Source organism: Colossoma macropomum, unplaced genomic scaffold, assembly GCF_904425465.1.
Source record: "Colossoma macropomum unplaced genomic scaffold, Colossoma_macropomum, whole genome shotgun sequence".
Classification (NCBI taxonomy): domain Eukaryota; kingdom Metazoa; phylum Chordata; class Actinopteri; order Characiformes; family Serrasalmidae; genus Colossoma; species Colossoma macropomum.
The window spans coordinates 32,006,743-32,012,742 of record NW_023494788.1 but is presented as its reverse complement, the minus strand read 5'-3'; positions in this window follow the sequence as shown (position 1 = coordinate 32,012,742).

The window sequence follows — 6,000 nt, the reverse complement described above, 5'->3', positions numbered from 1 at the left end:
ATACCCAGGAGGGCCTCTAAAGGCTTTGGGATCATCTGGGGACAGCCTTGACCTAACATCCAAAATAAGCCTTCTCAGTGATAAGTGAATAAATTAAGATTAAGCACAAGCCTAAAAAAATTGTTACTACCGAGGAAATGTTAGATGTACCAAAAATAATAATAAATAACTATTTTGCTCACATATGTAGTCATTGTGCTGAAGATGTTCTTTTGACTGGCTGTTGCTTTAAAGCAGTGGCAAGATGCCTGAAGAATGCATAAATACTCTTTGGTCCACAAGCTAGAGCAGAAGCTCATTTGCTCTCATTAACCTTGACATCACTGCTGCCTGGACACTCCGGAGAAGACTGAGACGTATCTGGCTCACAACACGGCACCTCTGATTTGATTGACAGTCGCATTAATCCGTCCACAAGCACCTCAAGAGTGTGCAGATCCGTGCCAAGGGAACAAATATACACAACTGCGAAAGTCAGTACCGCTCATGAGAACCACTTGTGCTGTTTTTGGCCTTGGAGAGACTAATTAATTAAGAGGAAAAATGAAGCATTTAGCGGAGATAGGGTCGACTGCCCCTTCCATGACCGAGTCAGGAGATTTATTATGCACTGTCAACCTAGGGGAGGACTGTAAAATGATCAAAGATTCACTTAATTTGATGCGACAATTAAAAATGCAATTCATGGAGGTGTGTAGTGTGACTGTAGGACCGACCCCAGTAACCAAGATTAAAAAGTGTGGAGAAATAAAAAAGTTCTTGCTGGAGACAAAATCTTCTTCCTGACTTAGATTATCTGTTCTAATGAGAAGTCGAATTGTAAAACAGTTCAAGAGGGATGATGGAGTCAAACAGCTGGGGTGAGGAGGCTAATCAAGGATCCTATATTTGCCTATATTTTGTTAATTTGACTCGGAGAACACCCAAGTGGGGAAGAGTGATATAAACTCAAATTTATATCACAATATTTTTTTCACAATTCTTAAAAAACAATATGATTTCATCATATACACACAGACACAGACACACACACACACACACACACACACACACACACACACACACACACACACATCATCTAAACCGCTTATCCTTCTGGGTCGCGGTGGGGTGCTGGAGCCTATCCCAGCTGTCATCGGGCGGAAGGCAGGATACACCCTGGACAGGTCGCCAGTCTTATATATGTATATATATATATATATATATATATATATGTATATATATATATATATATATATATATATAATCACATAACATGCATACAAAAGGTGATGGAAATGAGGGACAGTAAGTTTTTCCAAGGGATGTTTTTTGCCTCTGAGGAAATGGCAACCCCTTTGCTTCTTCCCTCAAACAGAGATCTGGTTGTAATCAACCATCAGCACTGGGGACAGCGAGCAAATGTATCTCATACAGTGTGAACTTTATTGGAGAAGGTACAACCGTGGGTCCAGGGAGGGGGGAATTGACAGGGTTGGGGGGAGAGCTGGAGGGTTTGGTGGGGGGGTATAGACGACTTGAAACCAAGTTGCTCTCAAGTTACCAAATCATTTGAGTGGTAAATTTAATCTTCTGTTTTGTGATTCTCACTCACCCTTGCTTTTGCTGCCCGCTCCAAGTGTGCTAATGCAATTTGGATGACTGCCTCCCTTGTTCTTGCGGTAAGCATCCTATATAACTGCATGCCAACACAGCTGTGACCAGGGCCGATGTAATAAAAGCCTAATGTGAACAGCTGGACCGAGGTCCAAGACATAATGAGATGGTGTGTGAGATTCACCACGTTTGGCCTGGCCTTGTACGACAACACCAGCAACCTCACAAGGCCGACCCAGGCAGCACAATTAAACTTTATAGTTGTCCGCAGTAATATCCACATAATGCCGGTAAGGCAAGGATCATAATACCAATCTGACACGGTTCCTCTCCCTCCAGAATATGTACTGACAGCTGTGTTTTCATCCGCTGTGTACTTTTTGCAAGGGCGGTAGCATTCCCTGAATTGGCTACAGTTTTTGTGCACCACAAAACCTGTATGATCTTTTCACAGATCAAGCACAAGAACATAGAAAGGAATGAATGGAAAACATCATATGATGGAGAAGGGCTGCGTTGAGATGGCCAGTGGTGAGGAATGCTGAATTCAAATGCCTCTGCTTGGATAATGCAACAGAAACCCTCAGGAGTGTCACGGTAGAATTTAAATTGCGACGAGAATGTCTCTCCACCTGAATGCAGGGCTTCTAGGTAATTAAAGCAGAATTACAGAAGCGGCGGCTTCGCTAATTTAGAGAGTCGCCCCTCTGCTGCAGCCCGTATGCCAGCCAGCGGTAATATTTCACCTTCTCGCAGTAGGTGGTGCGGAGCCTGAGGGAAAACTGGGGGAATCGGGGACTTCGAAAAAGGAAATAATTGTACTCTTGTGTTTTTATCTTCTCCTACTGAAAACAGCAGGGAGAAACCCAATGTGTTTGCAGTCTTATAACTTTAAAATGAGCCCTATAATATCATCAAATTGCTGTTTAGCTTTAATTACTTTGGGTATTCTTTGTCTTAACCCCCCTGACCTTGGCCCACACTGTTGCTTTTCCAGAGACTTCATTCTCAGAGTGCAAGGTTAGGTTAGGATAATCTATGAGCCTTTCGCCTAAGCTCGTATTAACCAAGGTGTCTAGCTGACGACATCAGAAAGCACCAGGAATTACTAGTACCACCTGACTCATTCAGATATCATCTATGTAGTGTAAGCCTGCTCATTCTCACATTAGCTGGGACAATGCCGCAGAGCAGAAGGCAACAAGAAAGATAACATCTCTGCACATGCTTTCCCCATTAGCTCACCCACCGTGCTCGTACACATTTGTTGATATAAAGTGAAACATTATCTGCCAAGCCCAAGCGCGCTGCAGAACAACACTGTTAATGAAGCCCATTGTTAATGACTGGTGGCACAGTTTTTTTCTCTTTTTGCGACTGTTATTTGTGGCTCACACTTCCAAAAATGTGTCAGACAGCTGTTCATACAGCCCTGTTTCATTGTAATTACCATAGCAGCAGCTGCTTCCTTCCCCTCTGAATGCTGCTGGAGTTTGCTAATCCCAGTAATTAAACGATGTGAAGGGTGCGGGTATGGACGTGCAGACACGATCACCATTGTGCAAAGAAAGCTGGTGAAAAGGAGGGAAACGATATGTCTGACTCCGACCCCTGCAACGTGAGAGCCTAAGTCAGCAAACGCCACCATTTAGTCAAGGGGATCAAGTTATGGTCATCATACCCTTAGGGGGAGTGGAGAAAAATACAATATGGAGATAATAATTCTCCTGCACTCATCACTCAAGCAAGTGCCTGCATATTCTACAGCAGGGGGGTTCCATTTCAGTCCTCAGGGACCCTCAGCTGGTCCACAGTTTTGTTGTGTTCCATTTATTAAAACACCTGATCCAGATAATCAGCATTCTCCAGTTTCTAGCCCTCGATTACCTGGCTGTGATGTGTTTGGACTGGGAACTGCATAAAAATGTGGACTGGCTGGAGGTCCCCAAGGACCAGACTGAAAACCTACACGAATGAACAAACAAACAAACAAACAAACAAATAGGCAAAGTGATTGAATGCAAGGAGGAGATATTTTGGAAATATTGGGCCTCATTCACGAATTGTTCTCACGTACGCAGCTATCACGAAGATTCCGACATTTAACAGTGTTTTCTTATTTGAGATTTGTTCTTAGGTAAGAACAGTATTTATGCATAATCAACAGTGTAAAGGTGCAAACAATTCTGTGGTTTAAGAACACCATGAATGTGAAGAAGACTTTTTCTTAGGACCTTTCTTAAGAACAAATTTAAGAAAAAACATAGCAAGATATTTGTGAACGCGGCCTGTTGTTCCTACAAATTACTCCTTTATCAAACCATTCAGTGTTTTTCCCAAAAATCAGACAAACACTTTAATAGGCACTTAATTCAGGTTAATACACAGATACAGTCAATATATACACCCTTATAAAATAGCTACATTTTTATCTTAGTTGGCCATTTGGCCTGTAAATTTTAAAGCATCTTTTTGCCAGGATAAATATCAACATCTAATCGAAAGAGCAGTCACAAATATTGTAGGCATGCTGACACTGTCTGGTTAGTATCTGAATGTTATTTGTACAATGTAATCAAGCAAAGTGAATGTCATAGGGTTAACTCAATAATCTCTAATGACGGTGTCATTTAAAGTCATTTCATGTAAATGGGTTCTATGTTAATTTTGAATGCGGCACCTTACTGTTTGCCAGAGAAAATGAATCCTCCTTTTTGATCTGCATATTAATGCAGGCCAAGAGCTGGACGCAGATACATGAAATGTTTTAATTTCAGCAGGTAGGGAACCCTGCAATGATTAACTATGCAAAGAAGGCCGTTTCCTGCACCCCGGCCTAACCTCCCACATCATTATTTCAGTCATAAACTTCAGCTGGCTGAGACGAGAACAGGCCAGCATGAAAAAAGCATGAGATCACTGAGCAATGGCTCTAATAAAAACAAACAATTGATGGTGTGTGTCTGTGGCAAGATGAGGTAACGATTTCATAGCCTCCTCTTTTAACAAACCAAATTTCTCAGCGGCCTGGCACACAGAAACACAGCCGGACTCTGACCCCTGGCCTTTTCTGTGTGGTTTGGAGATGACTTGCAGCTTTCACGACAAGGGACAAAATCTTTTCAATTATGGGCTCTGCATTTTAGCAAAGAGTTTATATATGGTTTTATATGTGTCTTGCAAGCGCATACAATCAGTAAGTGATTTTGATATGTGTGACAAGCACCAGAAAACTGTATTTCAGTTGGCTTAAAATGTATACGGAGGTAAGCTCTTTAGCTCCATGAGTTAGACTGACTTGACAACATACTGTATTGTCTTAAATGCATTGAATGCATTGTAATGTATTGCACTGTTTAGTATTGTATCATTGTATCGTAACTAGCATGGTAGCTTGTAGCTAGAGCCTTAAATCAAGACACTGTAAAGCACAACTTTTGTTTAAAATATTCTACTTTTATAAAATACACTAAAAATTGATAAAACTAATGTATTACTGTAAGGTGCAATGTCAGCCACTTCTTATTTTTACTATAACAATAAATGTATTAAATTGAATAAGGAATTTTGTGAATCGTTAGAGCTCTAGAGTTATCCTTTTGGTCTGATGGTTGTTTGAACGGCCTTCGTTATTAAACCCTTAAAAGATACTGAGCTCATAACTGGTACACCTATCAACTTGGCCTCCACTGGAAAAGGGTTATAAACCCAAGTCAGTTCTTTATATCCATTGATGAGGAAGTACATTTGGTATTTTGCCATGGGTACTAGTTATACCTCATCATACCAGGCCAAGTCAGCATGTGTGTACCATTCAATCTTCTTGACAAGTTCACTAATTAGTATGAGGAACATAAACACAGATAATAGGTATGCTAAAATTGCTTTCAGATTATAGCTAATAATCATCCTCTACTAGTAATAAAATCATTGGTTATAACTCCCTGGATGGCCGAGTGTTTATTTAACAAGTCCAGCCAAGATAATTTATCTCAAATTAAACATAAGTGAAACCAGCTGTCTTGCTGAATTGGCTTTTAATTGAAGACAACAGGCCTGTTGTGTTCTTTCATCTTAGCCATTTTATTGTATTACAAAATAAAATTCAATCAGCAAGGAGAACAATAGCTTTGAGGTAGATTAACACCAGGGAGGATGACGAGAGGTAAATTAGAAAAAAACAAACAGACATAACCTCAATTCTGGCAGCTTAGTGCTTGGGTACTTTGGTAAAATATAGAAATGCTGGCTAGGCTTCAGTACAGCATTCTATCAATGCAGGACTCCCAGTAGCTAAACTCTGAACTGTGGCTCGTGTTTTTGGGCGTTTGTTTTTCCTCCGCCAGTCCAAAAGGTTTAAATACTGTTTACAATAAAGCATTTTCGAAATGAGAACAGGAAATT